The following is a 23,892-nucleotide window of genomic DNA, read 5'->3' as shown; positions in this document are numbered from 1 at the left end:
CAAAGAACTTCACAGGGTTGTTAGCAGTAGCAGGGATTTTCACAAAGTTGTATTTTTAGCACAAAGTCTGAAAGAATGACTTGACATATAGTACAGTGATCATAACCTTACTCTGAGCACAATAGGCTGCTTAATTTATAACTTCTTTTGGAAATAAAAATTCGACATCGAATACTTAGCGATGTCAAAGCTTCTGTATAAGAAACCCAGAAGTGCAGAAATGCTGTGTGAGCATTTATTAAAAGTAGCTCTGATTGCGTTTTTCATTCCATAGTATGACTGATGACCTAGTTTTCTCTATATTATTTATTTTGTGGATTTTTAGCTGCTAACATTACTGTCAAAGATACACGGTTATGAGAATACATTAGCAGATTGATTTAAGCTAAATATTTTCTGTAATATTTGGACCAAAGGAAAAGAATTCTGTTCTAGAACATTCATTATCTGAAATAAATTCCAGAGAACAATGGCAATATATTAAATCTCCCTGTCTGTTGAGTGCCCATGTGTCTTCTTTTTGACTCATCCAGGCACGTGGCCAATGATGAGTATTTCTAAAGGGAAAAATTATCTTTTAAAAATACAGCAGAATATAGCAAGGACAGTGAATTGACAAAAATTGTTCTACCTTCTCTTGGTCGTCTCTCTTCTCCTTCTGGCTTTCCCCATTTTATCCTTTTAATTTGCCTATTTCTTCCACATGGTATCATCCATCCCTTCTAGCTACTTAATTCAGTGAGGAATGGGAAACTGAAGCAAGTAGAACTTGAGCTTGCCATTATCCTAACGTATTGGTTTGCATGGTATTGTGTACAGACATCTTATCATCTTTTCGTTTCTTCTGTTTTTAAACCATTTTCTTGTGTGGATGTGCCTGACCCACTGTGTTACTCTAAAGATGGGAATTGATCCCATGTGATTAATCTGTTACCTCTTTTGGCCTTCTCTAGGCTGATGTTCACAGCTCTGTTGTAGCTTGTGCGAACTCACTGCAAATTTACTCAGCTAATACCACCAGAAATGCTTGTCTAGACACTTGGCAAATGTTTGTGGTGTATATTCAGACTCATCCGAGTGTAAGCAGTGAGTGTGTGTGTTGTGGACCACATTTTTCAGGCTACTTTTTTACGTGGTGGCTCTTAATTCAAACCCACATCGCTGTGAATTGTTGTGGATGCACTGACTCTGCTCTGTGCATGCCCTTGGTGCAGAGGCTGTGCTGCTGCCCTACCTCTGCTTCCTGCCGCCTGGTAGCAAGGCTTCACCATCACAGATCAGAGTGTGCCTCTGGGGTCTCTAAAACAGGCAGTGAGTTGGGTTTTCTTGATTAACACAGGTTAACATGAAATAAGACTACGGAAAATTCAAAGGCTGCACTAGACAATTCAGAGAGAGAAGCATTTTTCTGTGTGGATCTTCCTGGGGTCTTGCTGAATGAGCGTTACAACATTTTCTTTTCTCTTATGTCATGTGTACTTGTCAGCACTACTCCCTGCTCTAGAAGGAGGCATGTAAATGACATGTCCTCTATCACATTGCCTTAAATTTAGTTTTTCTGCACTACTATGAATGTGAAAAATTAATTTCAGGAATACTAATTCGTTCATTTCAGTTCCCACACTTAATGTATTTGGTGTATTTTTACTTTTTTTTCTTTTTTTAAAAACATTTATAGTCATGCTGAGTCTTTTGTCTATTTTTCTGGTTTATCCTAGACACATGGAAACACATTTCTAAAAGTTGAATAGAAGTATATCAATACTGTATAGGGCTTTCTGTGGATTTATCCACCATGTTTTAAGTTAAACTGGGGGATTTATTTATGTTGCATATTCTTTCATTATGTGAGTTTGTCTACAGAACAGAAAACATCAAAATAAAGGTTTTTATTCAAGGAAGTATTGTGAGGTTTCCTCCTTTCCTTTTGTAAAGGATATGAAACAGTGAAAAACCACAGACACTAAAACCTCTTAATATGAAGAATATAGTCTCTCTAAAATCTAGGTAGCATTTTCTTGCATCTAGATCCATATTCTATGAATCTTTGATGTGACATAAAATTGTAACTGCTGAGGTGGAGAGTGGGGCAGGAAGTCACAGAGAGCAGCAGCTGTCTGTTATCTTTCCTCATTTCTATCCTAGTCCTTATGGAGGGAAACCTCTTTTAGGATTCTTTTATTTCTATTTTTTCTAACTACATTTTAATTTATTAAACCCTTAGGTTAATCATACAACAAAGATTTAAAATGAAACAGACCCTGTAAGTGAGCAGTGGTGCATGTTGCAGGTGTGTAGGCATCAGAGAGCATTTTCCTTTCCTCACCTGCCTGACCCTAACCCTTCTGCAACTTCCTCAGCCTCTCCTTGACTCCTTCCTACCAGATGTGTCTCCCTGCCTAAGCCTATGCTGTTTTGTGATGGTTATCTCATGCTTTGGGGAGTGGAGACCTTATTTTCCAGTCCTGTCCCCTTTAAAACAATCTCGGTTGCTGGGGTTACAGATTACACGTTGAAAGCATGGTACTTACACAACCACCCAGTGGGAACCCAGATAACTACTGGATATAAGATTTTCTTTCATCTATCCCTTACAAGCCTTAAACCTATTTTGTTATGTTATTTGCATCTCCAGGTTAAAGTGGACATTTTCACCTTAACTGCAGTCTTCTTACTATGCATATTTTTAAAGACCATGCTTATTTTTTATATTGATTCAGGAGCCCCAGTGACTCTGCTTGTGCTCTTCACTGCCCTAACAGAGACTAACACAGCATCTCTGTATGAGTTTGGGTGGGCAGTTATGTTAGAAGGGTGAAAAGATTCCTCTGCTGCTGAATGCTGGTCCCTGAAGGCAGGATGTAAGTCTGTAATGTGGTAGTTTTGCCATTTTCCCCAGCCACTGAGGCAGACAGTCAAGCAGTGCCTTTAGCTCGTAGATTTGATTTATCAATTAGGCCAGGAGGATTTATTTTCAGTTCGCAAAGTGAATCCAATCTATCAGCATAGAGGGTGGTAGGGAGCATGTTCAGGTGGTGAAAACTGATTGATGTGGTATGTTTTTGGCTCCTCAGCATGCCCATGCTTGAGAAGGCAGTGCAGATAGCAGGATGAGACCAGCTAATGTCTGGAGCATCCTATTAGCCTGGGCCATGTACCATCCCATCTTGATCCAAATAGCCTCTGAAATCAGCAGAACCTTGTCAGTGTGAGACTGTATGCAACTGTGCAAAGCCCACCAGACTTGGGTCTATGCCACTGGAGCATGGGACCAGCTCAGAGCAGTCTGCCCTGCTGACAGAGCAACTGCAGGTTGAGATATCCACCCCTGCAGGGATTTTGAATTCATCCTTTATTCATAATGTGGCACTGCAGCTGAGGGATGCTGGTATAAATGTTACTGCTCTTGATGCCAAAAGATCTCTGAGTTGTTGTGCTTGTAGCTGGAAGAAGAAATGTGTTTGAATCTTTTCAAAATTATATACAGGTGTATTTGGTGAGCTGGGATTTGGATTCTGTAGGTGATGAGGAAACCACAGAGAGATTAAAATTAATACATTGCTGCACCAAGGTGGGCTTGTTTAGCTGCAGCACAGTTCCTCACTAGTGAAAAAATGTGGATTATGGGCTTTGATGGAGAAAGAGTTTTGTGCAATCTTTGAGTATCTGTCTCTAAATATGACATTTTGATTTCAAATCTGTGGTTGAGAAACAATGAAAATTTATTGAGCAAAACAGAGCAAGCAGAAACCTCCACCTTTAAACTAAATGGCCAAGTTAAACCAGCTGAGCTAGTAACCTTTCTGTTCTCCAGCTTTCCCCAGGTATTATAAGAAACTGCCTAAATTCAAAACCAACAAAAAATTCACATAGGTTATCATAATGTAGGAAAGCATTCTTTTTCATGATGAGGGTCATAACTTTGCATCTTGACTGAATAATAATGAATCAAGTAAAGAGTATTAACTAAAAACTAAGTTTTAATTAAATCCACAGCAGTTGCTATTTTTCAATGTACATGGGAAGAGGCAGGGTATGATATATTTCCTTGATTGAAGAATTTTCAAGTTCCAGCTGGACAGCACTTTAATTAACTTCATCTTCTCCCTTTTCTCAGCTGAGGTCTCATTCCATTATGATTCTGAATCAATCTTAAATGTAACATTTTGGAAAAGACAGCTTTCTCACTGTGTGAATGCTAAATGTGTTTTTTCTTCAGTAGGCTGAAAACCTTCAAACTTGGTATTCTTAAGGTGGCAAATGTGGGGATGTGGAAAATCCAGGGTGAATGTGAGTGACGTGGGGAAGTCAGAGTGAAGATGACAGATGTGAGAAGTGTGTTCCATAGAAGGCTGGAGTGCAGCACATGCTTTTAATGGAGCTACTTCTGTTTCTGCTGTTTGCCAGCTGTAGTGTGGCACTGGGGATCTGCTCAGTAAAATGATAACACTTGCACAACAAACTGTTTGTCCCTGGCTGGTTGACAAACCAAGAGCAGCAGTATCATTGCTGAACAAGAGCCCAGAGTCTCCTCCTTGTCATCCTCTCACACTGAGCTAATTGCCAACAGTCGAAAGACAGCATCTATTTCACAGGTTAAAGTTGAAAGACTTTGTAGCAAGTACCTGAGAGCCCAGATCGAGGTTTTCCTCAAGTCTGATAAAGGATGTAGATAAATCTTCATGAGGGCTTTGCACAACTCAGGCAAAAGGCTGGAGGAAGGGACTTGTCACTAGTGGCAGCCAACACCAATCCTTCCTTCCCTGACAGTCACTGGAAATGCATTTTATAGCACATTTCAGTGGGTAAAATATGACAGGTGCTATGCATGTAGTAACAATAATTTATCTTTTCAAACAGTTTAGATTTCAAGAGAATGACACCAGCCAAATGGGGTTGGCCTTTGTAAACTGATCTGTTGGGAAGGCTCGCTTGGAAAGACAAGTGCAATGAGTGAGTATCCACACCATGTTTTAGAGCTGTGACTTTATTTCTACTTGGAAATGGCAGAATTAAGACAGACAGGGTGTCAGCAGACTAATAACATCTAAACCAGGCAGTTGTCTGTGAGTTTGGCGCATCAGAGAAGTCATGCCACACCATGTCACGTGTAATGTTAGGGAACATGATGTTTCAATTATTAAATCAAGGTTGATTTTTTTCCTCTGGATTTTGGTTTAGTGAGTTTCCCTTTTCTTCCCCTCGTCAGTATTATAGATAGGATAGCTTGGGTCTCAGTGTTTTTTATGAAAGCTTCTATTGAGTCTTCCAATTATCTAATTTATTTGGATTATTACAGTTAGAGTTACTGAGATCTCAGAGGTAATACTAGTGCCAATTTATTTCTTTTTATTTCTTTTTGTTAGTGCTGCTTGTAGTGTTACCTCTAGGACAAAAGAAGGGGAAGCTTTGAGTGGAGGTGTAGTTGTTTCTCTCTCTCTCTTCCTTGCTGAGACAAAGTATGGCAGTGCTGCAGTGCAGGGGTACTCGAGCTGGCATTAAAATAATTATGTTGGGCACTGGAAGCATGCTGGCTACAGCAGAGTGGAGTCAACTGCATTCTGATTTTCCTTGCCAAAAGGCTTAGCAGCTTGGGCACCAATGAACTAATAACAATAGCAGTGTCTGAATAGGATTTTATGGGGGTGTTGTGGTTTAACCCCAGCTGGCAACTAAGTCCCATGCAGCTGCTCACTTACTCCCCACCCTGCCTCAAGTGGGATGGGAAAGAGAATGGGGGGAAAAAAGTAAAACTTATGTGTTGAGATAAGAACAATTTCATCATTGAAATGAAGTAAAATATAGCAATAATAGTAATAAAAAGAATAGGGGGAGAGAGAGAGAGATAAAACCTAAAAGAGACTAATTAAACACAGTTACTCACTACCCGCTGACGGGTACCCAGCCCATCTCTGAGCTGCAGTCAGCTCCTTTCTGGGTAACTGCCCCAGTTGATATAGGGGGCACAGTGTTCTGTGGTGTGGAATGTCCCTTTGGTCAGTTTGGGTCACCTGTCCTGTAAACACTCCTTAGCAACAACCAAAACATCAGTGTGCTATCAACATTATTGTCGTACTGAAGTTAAAACAGCACTGTACCAGCTACTAGGAAGAAAATTAACTCTGTCCCAGCTGAAACCAGGACAGGGGGAGTTTGTCAGTCTGAATTTTTTCATGTTCTGTACATTGCTACCTCTCTTGCTTCTGTAACCTTTTATCTCTCTTTTCTAACTTCAAAGCTATTTCTCAAACCAAGGGGCTGTGCAAGAATTCTCATGGTAGACAAATCCAACACCTTACACAGAAAATAGGAGTCAAGTTGAATGAGAAGATGGAATGGATTGTGGTGATCAGGTGCAGAGCTCAAGCAACAGCAATTCAGCTGTCCCCATTTGTTCCCCTCCCCTACATTTCCCATGCCTGTTCTCCCATTTATCTTGATCACCTCCCTCTCTCAGTGTCTACTCAAATAATTTTGTACCCTGGTTACTTTTTCCTCACAAGTCTCTTTTGCTACCTCTGTATCCAAACTTGGTGTTTCTGATAGGGTTACCTAGCCAGTCATCTAGCAGTCCCCGGGACCTAGCAAGGGTTTACTCTTTAAAATGTGTTTTATTCTCCCCTCCATTATATGTGAGATTCCATAGAATCATGGAGTCATGTAGGTTGGAAATGACCATCAAGTCCAGCCATTACCCTAACACCGCCAAGTCCTTTACTGAACCATGTCCCTAAGTGTCACATCCACACTTTTAAATATTTTAAATACCTTCCCTGGGCCACTTGTTCAAATACTTAGTAACTCTTTCGGTGAAGAAAGTTTTCCTAATAGCCAATCTAAACCTCCCACTTTGGCCATCTTCACATCACTCCCTCTTAACCATCTGTGAAATCTGGTCATCCTTCATGGTATCATCTGTATCGCTTGTTGACTTCTTGCTCTGTTTTCTGCCTTGATGAGTATTTTCTCATGGTTATTTCACTGAAAACTGAACCTCAGGGCATGGCCCAACCTTCTTCCAAGTGTACCTTCGCAAGCTGGAAAGGAGGACTCACAGCATGGTCACACAAATGGTGACATTCAGATGGCCACTGAGGAAATTATGTAAGAGAGAGGAGAAGACAGGAAGAGTCAGAGACCCTCGTTGAACAGGAAGATGTAGCAGGTTGATCCATAGAAAAGTCAATCCACAGGAAAGTCAGTCCAGAAGCGTGCATACAGGCACAAAGAAGAGATCAGCTGCTGGAGGAAGGAGAACTGTGGAGGGCATCAGCTGCTTTGAAGTGCAGTGAGAATTAGCACAGTTGGGAAATGGGGTGGCAGGAGAGGAGAGAAGAACCACTAACCTGGCAGATACTGAAACACAGATTTAAAAGAAACATAAAGATTTTAGTTATAGGCTAGCTGTGTTGAAATTAGTTAGAATAGGAAGGAATTCGGGCCCAGCTAGAGTTAATTGGAATAGTTAAGAGAGCTGGACCTGAAAGGGTTTTCAAGATGTTAGTAATGGATTACTGAATAACTGATGATTTGTCATTTGCATGTGTGCTTAGCTGTGCTTAGAACAAGGAACAGAAACATTGATAAGCTGGTCTAGGGAACAAGGACAATTACCAATTTCCTCCTTCTGTGGGAACTTATTCAAAAGTCGCACAAGAAGAAATTTGGAGGTCACTAAAGTAATTAGGATTGTTAAAGTTCAGAAAGGCAAAAAGGTCAAAATGAGGAAGATGAGTTACTTCATCTTTTTTAGGATCACTGACCCAGTTCAAGACCACCGACTCCATTCAGAACACACACTACGCATGCTTAATGACATTTAAGCTCATTTCCATATGAAGCGGAGAATGGGAGGTGTTAATGTTATGAATATACATTTGTATTTTGGATAGTCATAATTTTTGTAAATAAAAAGCTTTGTGTTTGCTTGGATCAGGGCCCTGCGTCTTAGGGAGCTATCCCACGCAGTGCCTGGCGCCGAATAAAACATACACTTTCTAACTCTAAACTGTTAGAGAGTTTGTGTCCGTCTCATTAGAGAGTTTGTGTCCATTTCAGTTGGATATCGATATTAGATTGATATTCATATTTTGGTAAATCAATACAATTCCTACACTCAGGAGGGACTGCTGACCTGCACCAGGGGAGGTTTAGACTGGATATTAGGAAGCACTTCTTTGCCAAGAGGGTGGTCAAACTCTGCAGCAGGCTTACTAGAGAAGTGGTGGATGTCCCCAGCCTGTCAGCATTTAATTTAGAGAATACCTTTAACAACGTATTTTACCTTTTGGTCAGCCCTGAAGTGGTCAGCCAGTTGAATGAGATGTTCCTTGCAGGTCCTCTACAAATGACACAGTCAGTTCTAAATATGTTAAGACTGGATATAAAGGATATTTTTAATCAAGAGAGGGGTGAGTGTCTGAAATATGCTCTCCAATACTGTTTTGACCACAGCAATCCTCAATACCAGCTAATGAAATTTACAAGGTAGCTTGATCAAGTGTAAGTGAATGTGTTTGCAAGTCTCCGTTAAATTTGTGATGTGCCTGTGATTTGATACTTAATGCTGGTGCCAAAATAGAGCATAAGGATTCAAGAATAAAAATTTTGTAAAGGGACTATGTTTTCTTCATAGATTTTTTATAATAGCAAATATAGACAGAAAATAAAATGTGTAGTTTCATTCCAAACCGGTGTTTTCTGTGATGTTCATAACATTTTTTCTTTTTATTAATAGTAATATTATTATTGAGGGTTTGAAGTATAGTAAGAAAGAACATTTTTGCTGTTAGTTTGAAGTTTCAACCTAGTTTTACTGTTTACAAGTAAAGACGAAACTTTTTTAAAGTGCTGGCAAGAAGGAACAGTAAGAGAAAACAACTTCGTCTTTTCCCCCACTGCCACTTCTATTTCCTCTAATAGCCTGCTGTGCTTGCCTGAGGAACTGGAGACCTTGCCATAAATTTTAATTCCTACAGAAAGGAAGCCTGACCACAGTTTTCTAGAACTAAACGTGTCTCAAGCCATTTTCATGTTTTCATGATTTTGCTTTCTCCAGCAACTGCATTCAGTGTCAGAGAAATGTGTTTAGTGAACAATGTTCTTTTAAGCAGTGAAGAAAAATCGGTAATTTAATTGAGAATATAAAAAAATATAGCACACTGTGGACAAAATCATTATTTGCAGGATAGCATACAATACCTAGAAAATTTAAAACTACCTTTTTTAAAACTGAGAACTTAGACCTGGGTGAAGTGAAAGACATTTGTATTTAGTCCCAGCTCAAGGTATGGAGGAGAGCAGAGTCCTGAAAAACATAAAGCATTTAAAAAATTTTATTAGTATTAAAAAAAACCCCTCCTAAACACATCTGAGTTTTAAATTTTTTCTTTGTTCTTAACATGAAAAATTAGGTGAGAGAAGTATGAAAAATGGAAATGCAGCAATTTAAGACTCATGTTAAACAGTTTGATTAAAAATTTGAAGATAAGATTTAGAATCTTGGCATTTAAATAATCAGCTCCTTCTGGTATCCTTTGCAGAAGGAAGTGCTGGATGTGCGTATAAAATGAGGATGAAATATGATATTAATTTGCACTGAAGTAGCAAATATTCTACAGAAGTCTCAGGTCATTAATCTATCTTCCAGCTAAGGGAACTACATTAATAGCTTATGGGATTTACAGGGCAGGCTTCAATTTAATGGTTCACCCAAAGTTTGGGAAAAATAGGAAAGGGCAGGATACTGGAGAATACGTTATATCTTGATGCATTAAAATCAATGGCAAAACTTTCTTGGCCTAAAATGGCCTCTAGATGGTTTCTAATTTCAGTGCTGCTGCTGAATGTTAATTGCCTGTCTGCAAAGTGGAAGGAACCATATTTTCCTGACAAGTGTTAAAACTGACTGTAATCCTCATAGCTCTGTCTTGAATAGGAAAATAATCTGAATTAACATTAAGCTTTAATTGCATTTTTGGGGATGAATGGGATGGGTGTTGTGTTTTTTAAAGTGTGGCTTCAGCCTAGAAAAAGACTCATATTTGCAGCAAATTAACAGAAGGTGCCAGGAGGGTCAGGAAGTTTCATTTGCAGTATTTTCTAAGCAGTTCTCATAGTTGGAGTCCTGCCTGTGTTTTGTCACCAGCACTAGTCACAATGTTCTTTAAACTATAATATTTCCCTGGGCTCTGAAGCCAGGTGAGAAACCCTTTTTTCATTTCTTGCTGTTGGAGATGGGGCTAACTTTGTAAAAGGTGAGAGGAGTGCATTATACAATTTGCAGCTGATTCATGAGAAGCCTCAGAAAAAGAACCAGGGAATAATGGCGTAACTTAATAGCTGAAATTCTGTCTTCACAGGGGAGAGTCACTAGTACAGCACCTATAAATCAGTGTTGGTGCAGTGCATCATCAGATATGCAACCTTTTTTAACGTGATAATTCCCATAATTTGGGTATTGACCTTGTTCTATGTTGTACAGACTTGTAATCTGTGTTTTTCTGAGTGATCCCTACAGGTGGGACATTTCTAATGTGAAGTCACACTGTGAGACACCTCTGAGTGTGCTTGGAAGATGGGATTATAAATATTCATTGCTCTTGCAACCTTGGGCAATGAATGTTTCAAATTTTATAAGCTAAGCAGAACTGGGCCTAGTCAGAGAGAAAAGAAAACCTCAAAACTTTGGTAATTCCAGGTGATAAATGAAGCAGAATGGGTAAGAAAATGAGAGGTTTTCTGCTAGGCTGATTTTGAGCCAACATGCTAATTTGATTAGGAGAAGTACATAAGCACACTATAAAATCTAATCACTTATGACAAAACCAAGTCAGGCTGGATTTCCCTCCCTTGGAAATACAATAACTGCTCTGTGGTCCACTCTCATCCCTGAGGAACCAAACACCATGAACTGTGGATTCATGTCACAGTTTGCATCCAGGAACAAGCCTGTGTGCTGTCAGGCTCCCCCGGGCTGTCCCATCCCTTCCCATGGGGGGACCCCGATTACCAGCCATGGGAAGTGCAATTGGAGAAGTGAACACATCATCAGCCTGGAGAAGAATCTGGCTTGGATCACATAAAATGCCACTAGCGGTTTCTTTCAACCACATGTCTGGCAAGCAGGGGATAAAGGGCAGCAGGAGCTCATTTCATTCCTTTCCTGCTAAATTATCCCAGGTACAGAAGAAGGACTTGCTAATGCTTGGCTCCTGCCTGCGCTCTGCAGTGAGACATGGCAAAGCCCAGTCCTCAAGCCTCCTTCCTGAGATCAGGTACAAATGCGTTTGGGGCTTTTTGTTTCTTAAAGGGTAGCTTTGCAGATAAAATATCCCAAAGAATACTGTAATCTTATATGCCTCCCTTAACCACTGATAGAGTCTGCAGGTATATGTGACAGGTTCCACCAGGTTCATGGCATCACCCCAATGGAGCCTGAAAATCATCACCCAGTGCAGCTCAGAGTGTCATTGTTTCCCCACTGGGTTGATACTCCTGCAGTGTGCCTTCTGGCACAGGTGAATTTCCAAATGTCTGCACCACCGGCTGTTGAGGGCCCATACTCCTCACTCCCTCTCTCTCTTTTTTTGGGTTTTTTTTTTTTTGTTTGTTTGTTTGTTTTCTTTAAACTAGGAAAGATCACATATCAGTATGTTTTAATATCAAAATATCATCATATTTTCACGTAATTAAATCACTCTTTCCAGTCGGCTCTGAAGTTCTCCTTTAAAGCACAAAAAGCCTCTCCTTGTTTGTGACATGTTAAGCAGCGTGAATTCGGTGGAGAAACTGGGGATGGCTGCCTTGAGGGCAACTGGGAGGAGGGAGTTCTCAGGATCTGTCACTGTGGAACATGGTAGCATAAAACATAAAAATGGATTCAAAATGTAGATCCACCTCCATGCAAAATGTAGATCCACCTCTTCTGCTAAAGCCTTTTTTTCCTCTCTGTGTGAGATCTTGGTGTTGCTGGGGGAAAACAAGAAGAGAATTTTGAAATTAAATGGATGAGAATTTGATAATCGCCAATGACCTATTTTCTTATAAGATTATGGAATTGTGCAAATCAGTGTGTTTTTTATAATGACTAGAGTATGAGAGTGCCTAAATATGTACAGCTGGGACAGCCAAGGCAAGAGCTGAGTCTGGGACTCCTCCGTCTGTCTCTGTCTTGCTACTTCTTTTAGAGAAACAGAATTTTGTTGAAAACTCCTGGAGAGCGTACTTCTGTCACTTTCCTTTCAAGTTTCATCATACTTTAACTTTTGGAAAGTCTTACCCCTCTGCCAACCAACCTGAGATGGGATCCTCGGGATTATCTCAGTGAAACACAGCAGGTAGTTCTTCTATTTTTGCTGCTATGCCAATTTTGTGTCCTTTCCCAGGGTGCCAGTTCAGCTATTTATGAAACTGCAGGGGAAAACAAGTAGTGAAATGCTGGAAATTATAAAAATTATCCTTTTAACGATTTTTATCATTATCATGAACCTCAAAAAAGAGGGGGAAGGGGGAAATGTTTTAAATTCTTCTCCCTGCTGGACAGACAAAGATGTTGGACCATCTCCTTTTTTGATGTCATAGGCCCAAAGAATAATATTTTTGTAAGATACTCTCCTTCTGCTTAGGGCTCTTTAACAGGGCTTAAAAATGCCTTCTTCCAAAAAAATATACTGTGTACTTGAACAAAGTACAAAGCAAGTGGAGAGATGGTTAAAGTCACAAAAATCTTTGCCCCCAGGATCTGGCCTGCAGCTTGTCCCCCCTAAGCTTATGTGATGATTCATATGCATTTACATTCCCTGAGCTTCACACGGCATCTGCTGCTACACATTTGTTGCAGGATTTTGTCTTTGAACAGCTGGTGACAACCCACTTCCTCTTGCTTTCTTCAGCAGAGATTTTTCAATTGTTTCTTGCTGTTTTGATGTGGGACCCAATGTTGGAAAAACAAGCCCATTTACCCTGATTAGAACCAGCCCTTTAAGCACTTGCCAATTAACAACCCATTTGTTATTTTTCTAAGGACCGGGAAATACTTTCCGTTTCTCTCCTTTCACTTTATTCAGCTGCAATTCCACATAAGCAGAACAAAATCAAGCACTTCTTATATAAACTGTTATAAATATTTCCCTTGTTCTCCCCCTTCTTTTAGTTCTACAGAGTTGGAGAGGAGGGCATCCTTTGCTTTCTTCAGGCTAATCTTAATTAGCTTGATGTCATGATAATCATGCTCCCTCCTTACACTGCCGCTGCCACTAGTGACGAGTGTTATACATATGCCTTGCTGAAAACCAAACAGAACATCACATTAGCAACAATGATACAAAAAAAGATTTCTTTTTGTTTCTTGGTGCCAGTTATACTAACAGGCACTAAGAAAAATAATATAACATGCATGTGTTTTTAGCAAAATTAGAGATGGTCTGGTTTGTGCCAGTCAAGTACATTCAGTGAAATCTCCTTTCAGGGATTTGATCTCAGCTATATCTATGAAATCATACACTATGGTTTTATGCTTTTTAAAAAAGTATGTACTAAAATTCAGCTGAATGATGAGCTACTGTTTCTACTTTTTGTCCTCTTCTTCAACACATTCAAATCTCCTTGCTAGGGACCACTTTTTTTACATAAATATTTTAAGGAAGTACTAAACTTTCAAATGAGATCATCTTGTTTCCATTTTTGAAAATACAATCACTTATCTCAGACAACTCCAGGAGCAGTTACTTGAAAAACTGCATATAATTCCATCAGCCCTAAAGGTAAGGGCTCTTCTGCTTCAAAATGCTTGCTGTGTTTGTTACTGATTCAATGACTTTGCTGTTCTGCAGGAATTTTCCAAATGGGGGGGGTTTCCCCTTTTCATAATTCAAGTTGAAGTTACAATCTATTTTTTAGCCTGTGCTGTTTATTCCCATAAATAGTATCTGCTCATATCTTCACCTATACTTTGCCAGTCCCTTAAAGCACAGGTATACTTATGGTACGTGGCTATTTACGTGTTCTGCACCTCTCTGCAGAGGAGGCTTTAACATCTGCTGCATGCTCTGAGTTGAGTTTTCCTTTGCAAATGCCACAAAGCACCTGACTACAAAGGAAGGGGTTTTCTTGGAGAGTCGCACTTGCTTCCTACCTTTATTGGATATGTTGCAAGTTCTTCTCTAATGAAGAGTTCCTTGGATCCTGGATTTAAATACTAAACAGGCACATATATTTACTGAATCATTGCCAAACTTGGGGTTTTTATCTGTTTGTTTCCTGTGGCAAGGAAGGATTTCAAATCATTTTGCTGCTCAGGGGAAATTGAAAACAGGATTTATTTTTGGTTCTCATTTGACTCCTCAAGATGGATCAGTAGAAACCTGTTATAACACTAATTTACTTAAAGGTGTATTATGTGCACTTTGCTAAAATGCTGAGGGGGAAAAAAAGCTTTGCTTTTGCAGTTGTTTGGCCTGAGGCCAAGATTCTCCATGAAGCTGTATGAAGAAGCCAGAACATTATTATCCACATCTTTTTATGCATACAGTATAACTCATTGGCTAGACAATCTGTGCCTGTCTTAAAATATATTTAAAAAGACAGAAGAGGGCTACAAATAAGTCAAAGATGCACGCTTGTTTTCATAGCTGTGCAAATCAAGGACTGATGTGGAGCATTTGGATGAATCTTCTCCCCAGACCTGATGTCAAAACAAAATATTACTTCCTTATAACCAGAGATTAAATATTTCTCATTTCCTGAAATGCAGTGCAACTGTAAAAAGAGGTGCTAAAAGCCTCAGTGGTTGGGTTTTTGTTTGTTTTTTTAACAACCCATAACGGTTAGTTGCACATAACTAATTGTTAGATAATTTTTGCTGTATTAACTGTAATTTCCTCTTAAGAACACCTTCAGCCCGTGGTACTCTACAGCTTAATGCATGACATTTCTTGGTGCATGGGACAGACAGTATTGGTAACAATTTAGATTGTGGCAACCTGTGTTATGCCTGCTCTATGAATAGCAGTGTCGTTTGTCATGCGTTTGAGCAGACTGTCTGTACAACACAGGCGATGACAAATTCTAGGTTGAGATAGATTTGTCCTCTAGTTCACAGACTGGCTCTCTTTTCCCCTGCATCGTTGTTCATCTCAGGCTAACCCTTCTGCACCCTTTCCATTCTCGGAGAGGAGAGAGATCTGCACATAACTGGATATTCAACACCTGTGTTTCAATTATCATATTATATGAAGAATCTGGTGCTTCACTTTATGTTCCTCAAGTAGTTATCTTGATTATTTGCTACTGCAGAGCTGCGGTAAACTTGTTTGTTTCTCCTTTTCTCTCTGCCTGAATTTGATTTCAGAAAGCAATCTCAGATAAAGGAGAGATTTCAGAGTCCTAATCACATGCTGCTGTTGTTGGCTTTGTTGCTGCAACTGGCAACAAAGAGTATACCTTATACTATATGAAATGCCAAGAGCAGAATACATTATTTTTATTGTTATGTTTTTGGGGTTTTTTTGTGAGCTCTTCCAGGACAGACATATCTGAAAGCCACGATAGTTGTATTCAGCAAGAATTTTGTATAATATTTAATTACAAGACATACATGTATGGGAGAGTTTTGTGGTGAGAAAACAGCTCAGGGCACATTCAACAACATATTACTTCTTTTTCTCTCTTGTCAATTACCTTTGAGTCATCCTGCTTGCATAAGTTACAGGTCAATAAACAGATTTCAAAGCAGAATCTGGCATCTGCTGAGACACTAACTTCATCATGGGCTTATAGAAAGTGCATATTTTTTCATCATCTTTTTGTCCTAATATGATTGTTCTTCTAATTTTCTTCTACAGAAGGATCCTAATGCTCATTCAGTGTGGTTTCATTTAAAAAATTTCTGCACGTCCTTGTTTTTGGTCAGCGTGCACCTTTCTTCTGTGTGTATAGTGCTGGGTAAGAATTGCTTCATTTGTACAAATTGCAAAACTCATCAGGCCCAGAAGGGCCAAATTTTATCACAGAAGTTTGATAAGATGGGTAGACTCTCATTATAGAAAATAATAATAAATTTAATGGACTTCTGTGTTTCATTATGTGTTTCATTATGTTTCATTTCATTATGTGTTCTGGAGCTTACAGAGTACTCATTTATTTTATTTGTTTCAATAACATTATGGTGTGCTGTGTGTTCTAGTCAATGTCAGTCATTATTAAGTAGAGAATTTCTATTATTGAATAGAGAATTTCTATCCTTTTTCATCTTTGGTTTTGATGTAAAATTAGGGAAAATTTTGAAATGCCAGACTTCCATTAAATTGGAACAGAAAGGTTGGACATTTTCAACTGAAAGGAAATTCTTTTAAACTCCTCAAATGGAAGACTTTTGCTTTGCAAATTTCTGTAGCCCAAAGAGAGTTGTAACACTGGCCCTTATTCAATTTCATGGTTCCCAGCTGCTCCTGCAGTTCCAAAACTGAACTATAGGATTCTTATACTTACCAATGGAAGATCTGCATCCTGAGAAATACAGCTCATTACAGCTGGAGTCCTTTAAAGATCTGTGCCCTGCAAAGAGTAACGGCAGGAATTAGAAAGTAAACAGTGTAAATACAGGGAAATATACTGGAAAATATGGAAAATCTAGTATATTTTCCAGTAAATGGAAATTTTTTTCCAGTATATAGAAAAAATATATCCCACAAGTGTGTCTCCTGAGCCTGGAGAACAATAGTTTGTACAGATTTTAGGGAGAAACACACTGCATCAGAGTGGCCCAGTGCAGAAAAACATGCTGACCAAATCTTAGTGAAATTGTTGAATGAAAAATTGTCCGGAATGCAGAGCTGGGTTTGCAGGCAGGGCAGCCCAGGTTTATCTCCAGGCTAGATCAAGTAGTGGTACAATTTATCCTGTGCAAAGTGAGAGATGAGAAAGGGTCCAGGCTTGACCCTGGGCCTTTTTTGAGGAATCTGCTGGGTCTAATCACACAATCCATGAGCACAGTCAGTAGTTCCCAAGAGAGCATGTACAAAACTCTTAGAATCACACAGGTTGGAAAAAAAGCTCAAAAATCATCAAGTCCAACTGTACTTGGCCTCCAGATACCATATAACCGTATTTAATAATGGATACTGTACCTTCCAATTTTTTAGGAAATAGTTTCAGTTTAACTCCATCTCCAAAGATGGCTGCCAGATTTAAATAAAAACAAATAAAAATGGGAGAATGGGAATAAATAAATAAAGAAAGCATTAGGTGTTTTTTAATTGTTTCTCTGTTGATATCTCAGATAAAATATGACAAGTCTTGTGCACCTGAAACATTCATCTGACACATGAAGAAAAGATAATGCTAGGTCTTTTATTGCACTTGATTTTATTTTTTTCCCCCCAAATAATCAGCTTACTCTTCAGAAACATGCAAGAGAAGTTATGTAGGCCTCAATTTCCGTTGGACAAAAGTATTTTGAATCCTTCAAAGGAAATCATACATTTGGACACAATAAGCCACAGATGACTTTTCATTTTCTTCTTCAAACATATTCTGGTGAAAGGCCTGCTGACCTTTTGTGATTGATTGCTTCCTGAGAATACAGTGAATTTCCCTTTCATTCTTCCTTCTCTCTGGAGATCCGTTTGTCTTCTGTTTATAGGGAGTAAATCACCTGCATCTTATTTCCTTGGATTGAAGAACCCGACCAGCCCCTCATCACTTTGACTTTTTCTCTTCCACCATCATATGCTTTCATGGGCAAATCCACCCATCAAAAACAAGGAGTAGACACCTAGGACTGTATTGTAAATTATTTTCTAGATTCATGCAAAATGATGGGAAAGTCTGCTGAACTGCATTATACCAAGAATTTATCAGGTAAAACCAAGATGTTCTGGGAATTCAGATACATACAAAAAGTTGTAATATAGACTTCACATTTATTCTTAAACATGCAGAACTTTGTCTATTTCTTCATAGACAAGCATGTACACAATTTTATTGTAAACACTAAAAAGTCATGACCTGACCTTTCACTCCCCATACTGCTATTTGTTCCATGTCAGCAGCCTCATAAGCTACAGCTTGTCACAAGCAAGAGACAAATGCTTAGAGAGCTTTCCCTCTGTTTGATCCCTGTAATCAACTTTATTTCCTCTACAGAATTTCAATTATCCCATTAAACAATGAGTCAGGATGCTTATATTTATACAGGTGCCTTAATTGGTTAATTTGTACTCGTGCCAGCCCCAGCTCAGTATTTGTTTCTCTGAGGCCTCACTAGACAGCCACAGTCCCTCCTAAGCCCTAATGGTAATTCCTGGCAGGTGTAGTGCTGGAGCACAGCATTTAGGTGCACCCACAAGCCCCACACACCACACACTATTTAGCCGTATATATGCTTTGCTGCTGAGCTTTTATTTTCTTCTACATTGTAATTTCTAACCTATTTAGTTTTAATTATAAGACTGCGACTATACAGCACTGACCGTATGCTTCTAAAACCCATTTGCAAGAAAAACATCCTAATAATATTGCTTTTTTTTAGTAGCACTCCAAAGCAATTAAACACCTATTAGATGCCAGTGAATTCTGCTTGCAGTCTATCATATGCACATTTATTTGCATATGCTGTCCTCTGAGTGACATAATTTTCATTATTGACTTATGAGGATAGAAATAATAGACAGACTATTTACTAAACTGTCTTTAACTCTGCATCAATGAAATTGCTATTTAAATGTGTAACAAGTTTCACTGACATAAACGGGGAGATTTTAAAATCAAGGTGAAGGGAAGGACAAACATTCATCTGTACTCTCTAAGACTCTCTCACCATGGCAAGAAAACATGTTACCTGGTCCTGTAAATCATCAGAGAAACCAGACAGAGCTACAGGTAGATCTTAAAAAGTAATTTCCTAGGAAATCAGTTTTTCAGGACCAAGAAAACCCACTAGTGAACTGTCAGGTTTATTATATTCCAAATTTACATCCTGATAAATGTCATAAACATGAGCTTCTGCTGTAGTCCCTAGAAGGCAGTTTCCAAGGAGCTATAGCGTAATTAAGTGCCCTACTCAAGGGACTGTAATAGTTGTTGCTCAACTTCGTTTCCAGTTTAGCTTACTTTACGGATTTAATTTCTTTCCCTCTGCTGATGTAAATGAAGAACTCACCTTCTCCCCTCCTTATTCTGCTATATTAACTGGAAGTTTGCAGGCAGGAACAGCTGTTGGAGGCATCAGAGTCGTCTCTAGCCCATAGACGTAATCCCGTACCTGCCAAAGGCAGCAGCTTGCAGAGAAGCAAGCAACTCAGCCTGCACCCTTTGTGTTGCAGACTAACATTCAGAATGGGGGATGACTCTGCATTTCTCTTCATGGGAATGTATCTCTGTTTAGCCTTTCAGAAGATACATTCAGTTCATATAAAGTAAATTAAACAAGCAGTTGCTGCTAATGATCTTGTGCAATACCTGTTTTACATTCTCTCTGTTGTGGCTCGTGTGATGGGTTGCCGCTGGCTGGACACCAGGTACCCACTGAAGCCACTCTGTCACTCCCCTCCTCAGCTGGACAGGGGAGAGGAAATACAATGAAAAGCTTGTGGGTCGAGATAAGGATGGGGAGAGATCACTCACGAGTTACTGTCATGGGCAAAACAGACTTGGCTTGGGGAAATTAGTTTAATTTATTGCCAATTAAATCAGAGTAGGATAATGAGAAATAACCCGAAATCTTAGAAACACCTTCCCCTACTTCTCCCTTCTTTCCAGGCATAATTTCACTCCTGTTTTACTCTACCTGCCTCCCATCCAGTGGTTCAGGGGATGGGGAATGAAGGCTGCAGTCAGTCCTTGTCTCAGCCACTCCTCCCTCCTTGGGGGGATGACTCTTCACTCTTCCCCTGCTCCAGTGGGGGGTCCCCTCTATGCGAGACAATCCTCCATAATGGCTCCAAAATGAGTCTTTTGGGCTTCCCGTGGGGTCACAGCCTCCTTTGGGCATCCACCTGCTCCAGTGTAGATCCCTTGCAGGGCCTACAGATGGATCTCTGCTTCATGGGCTGCAGGGGCACAGCTGCCGCACCATGATCTTCACCATGGGTAGCAGGTAAATCTGTGCAGCAGCGCCTGGAGCTCCTCCTGCCCCTCCTTCTGCACTGACCTTGGTGTCTGCAGAGCTGTTCCTCTCACACAGTCTTGCTCCTGTGGTGGGTCCATCTTGTAGCCAGCTGAAATTGGCTCTGTTTGATTTGGGGAAAGCTTCTGGAAACTGCCCACAGAAGCCACTGCTAGCCCCAGTTGTGACCAAAACCTGGCCATGCAAACCCAGTACAGCTCAATTGTATGACCTGGTGCCTTTCTGAAACGTGCTAAAAGCTTCATATGCATATAATTTTAAATAATTATTAAAGTAATATAGTTTGACTGGAAAACCCCCAATCACTCCAAAAAGATAGTGGTATCTGCAGATGATACATTCCAGCAAAGCATCTTTTTATACACACAAGCTGACAGGGGAAATTTGTCAGTGATTTAGTCACCATTCAGCTGAATCACCAGTCTCTTTTTAAAAATAGCTTGATTGCAGCAAGGGGGTTCAACTCTCCTTTAGTAAATTAGATTAAATGCAATACAACAGGTACTCTGCAGAGGTATATTTTGGGATAGAGAAGAAATCTGTTTCTCCTTGTGGGTGTTGGCTATTTTATATTGCTCAAGTAGTATCTTTGAGAGACTGGGGTGCCAACTGCTGCTATGCAGCAGTATGAAATAATGTCATTTCCAAATGTGCCACCTTCAGGGACACTGCTGCTGAAAATGATCACAAAACCAGTGAGGTTTCTCCTTCTGGGCATAAGTGAGCTGTATAAAACAAGTTCCTGTTCATACAAAGCATAATTGTCACAAAAGAATAACAGCAGCATTTAGGACATGTCTTAGGGAGGGAACCATTTAAGGTGGTGACCTAGGCCCAGGATGAGGCTTTCCTTTCACTTAGGCTCCACAAAACAGCAGCTGGAGCACCAGGCTCTTGAGCACACAGCACAGTTTCTAGAGGACTCTAATATATTTTGCAATTCTTATTCCTAATGAATTCAACCAGTATCCATTCCCTTTTCCCAACGATTCACTGAGATACTTGTGCACATTTATGCAGTAGTATCTGGTATTTTGATTCCTTACAGTCTGTATGTGTTTAATGTCTTTCATGAGACATGTGGTAAGAAACAGGCTAGGGGAAAACAGATGAACCAGTCTGGGTTACTTGGTGAGCTATCCAAGCTTTCATCCTAAAGTCAAAAGGCAGCAGTTCTGAAAGTCAGAGTGGAGTAAATTCCAGCATGTTCAGCATATTCATCAGAAATATGAGAAATTGTGAATTATTGTCTCCTCGCTGATTATATTTGTGAATGTGAACAAAATTGTCAGAAGTTTTTCTTATCTCTGGGACTTCTTCCAAGTTTCTCCTCTGATTTCTCTGGTATCTGCAAAACTATGAATGCAAATGGAAGGGTTTTCCTCTCAGGTGGAATACTTGGATCTCTCTGGTGTTTTGGGCCACTGTTTTATTAACGGAGAAATTTTGTTTCTGTTCAACTCTAAAGATGCTTTTTTTCTTTTATATCCATCTGCATTTTCTACTGTCAGGAGCAGCCCTCAAGATATCATGAGCTGGCTTTGTGGCATCTCAGGCTTGAATTGCTGACCTTGCAATGACAGTGCTTGTGAGATTTCCAGATCAGTTTTATGTCATCAGGGATCTGATTACTGAAAAAAATTGTTCAAACATTTGATTTTCCATTGAAAGCAACTTCAAGCCTTTTTGAAGTTTACTCATTAATTGCTAGGATTTGTTCTATAGCATCTACATCTGGGAAGAAACAGACTAGATGTTCTGAGAATTTGAGTTCATTCAGCTTCCAAAAGCCACTGAAACAAATTAATACTTCTATGTAAGTGTTATTGATACATATGTTCTCTAGGAATTGGAATAAGGCCAGTGTGGCCATGCTCTTTCCTGATAAGAAAGGGATGTCCTTTAACGTTAAAGCAAGGATACAAACAGGCCAAAAAAGATTTTCCATATTAAAACACACTGTTTCCAGACTGAGGGCTTTTGCAAAGGAATCTGTGCTAGAAAATAGTGGGGAGTCTGCAGCAAACAAGGCCAGGGTTGCAGCCATAATAGTTAGCTGTAAACTAATCCTTTCTATTTCTTGGGTTTAGACTGGGTTTATCCCAAGGTACCCTTTATAAATCGATAGGGCAGTGAACAGTGATGATCTTGGGACACCTGTATGGGCAGTGAGAATGTGGCTGGGAGAGTCTGGTTACCAGTGGTGGTAACACTGCTGTGTTTCCTGAACAACACGAAGAGCTTAATTTTCAGGGTCTGAATAGTTTTAAATCCTTCCATTGTGGGGAACAGTAAACACTTCTCTTGTTATTCAGATGTTTTAATGGTTCCATTAGCACTTGCCAAATTTTGTCCATTGTTAATTTCAAATATTTGCATCCCACCGTAATGACTCTCTTACAGCCACTGTAATACGTGCTGGATGTGTATTGTTGCCAGGGTTCCATTGAAATTAATGGTGATCACATCTGGGGCATTATTGGAAATGTATCGTCATCACACATGCCATAACTTGTGAGCTTTGGATGTGTGCTTTAGCAACAGTGGGATTATTGGCAGAATATGATGTGGAATAATCCAAAATATTCATGCAGAGACTGCACATCCTGTGTTCATTAATTATTTTCAATTTCAAGGACTCCATCTAATTCCTCAGGGATGGGAACTACACAGAGAAATCCCATGGCAATTAATTATTCATTCATTTTGCATAGGAAAACAATAATCTTCAGACTTAGTTTGATTTGATGTTTAAAATGGAAATCTGAGAAAGGCTTTCCTGCTGCTGGAAGTGAATAGCAAATGAAAAGCTTCCTGGAAGACCACACATAATTTCCACATGTTCTGAACAGTGTGATTTAGAAGGGTTTGTAGCAGCACTGAGGGACAGCCACCACAGCAGAATTATTGACTCACTGCTCTCCACAGTTGTTGTCCAAAGGTGGCCTCAGTAGAATTGTCAGAAGCAAAACTAAAATAGGTTTGAGAAGGTCAGAATAGACATTGACCTTCTGGGAGCATGGAAAGGAATGGGACTGCTGTTGCCAAGGCCATACAGGAGGAAGCTGTAGCGCTTGTCCAACCAACCAACGTGAAGCAGGAGTCTGCTCCATTCCCCAGCTTTCCTCCAGTGCAATCTCCAAGTTGGAGGGGACAGTCACCAGCTCAGGTCACCCCTACAAGGCAGGTCACCCCTACAAGGCAGCTCACTGGGGTCTGACCACATGTTTCAAGGAGGAGCACACTGTCTTGAGGTGACTTTATGATGTGTATCCCATGTCACTGTTCTATGCCCAGAAATTAATTTTGTGCCTTTCTGTGCCTTTAAACTGAGCCTGAGAGGGGAGAGAGAAAAGTGTACTTTTTCAAAGCAGTTTGCAGTTTGTTTTCATGTTTTCAAGGACACAGATAAAACTCTCTCTGTGTTCAGCAGTGGCAGGAGCGGGAGGAAGCACCCTGCTTGATTGCTTTATAGCCAGCTTTCGGCTTTCTTTTTCTCTGGAGGGAGACGGAGAGTTGAACTTTTGTTTTCCTGGGACTTAATTTGGGTTTTTTTCCCTTTTTCTCTGCTGGACTGTTTCAACATCAGAATACATCGGGAGGACTTTCCACTGAGTCCTTGGCCCTGGAGGTGGGCCCACCACCCCGTCACAGCTCCAAGGAGGGGAGAGAGAGATCTGCAAAAGGACTCTGAAATTTTCCCAGGTTTCTCTCAGCAAAGCGAGAGGTTTCCTTATTTAGCATCATTATCTTTTTCCTGTGTGTTT

At 39.9% G+C, this 23,892-nt stretch overlaps 2 long non-coding RNA genes across 2 annotated transcripts in view; one reads left to right on the top strand and one right to left on the bottom strand.

The window, feature by feature from the left end:
- The window catches only part of LOC104686196, a 199,503-nt gene that overhangs the window by 135,850 nt on the left and 39,761 nt on the right, over window positions 1–23,892 (top strand). Inside the window, exons 12-13 of the long non-coding RNA XR_005601853.1 lie at window positions 4,861–4,953; window positions 6,239–6,353. This is a non-coding gene — a long non-coding RNA (uncharacterized LOC104686196). The remainder of the gene's footprint in view (window positions 1–4,860; window positions 4,954–6,238; window positions 6,354–23,892) is intronic.
- LOC104686195 lies at window positions 8,367–20,336 on the bottom strand. The gene is made up of 4 exons (XR_751279.4): window positions 20,150–20,336; window positions 16,489–16,554; window positions 12,297–12,411; window positions 8,367–9,307 (listed from the first exon to the last, which is right to left on the bottom strand). It is a non-coding gene; the product is annotated as an uncharacterized LOC104686195 (long non-coding RNA).

This window comes from Corvus cornix, chromosome 1 (genome assembly GCF_000738735.6).
Source record: "Corvus cornix cornix isolate S_Up_H32 chromosome 1, ASM73873v5, whole genome shotgun sequence".
Taxonomy (NCBI): Eukaryota; Metazoa; Chordata; class Aves; order Passeriformes; family Corvidae; genus Corvus; species Corvus cornix.
The sequence above is the reverse complement of the archived record's forward strand: the minus strand, read 5'-3'. Positions and strand labels throughout refer to the sequence as shown.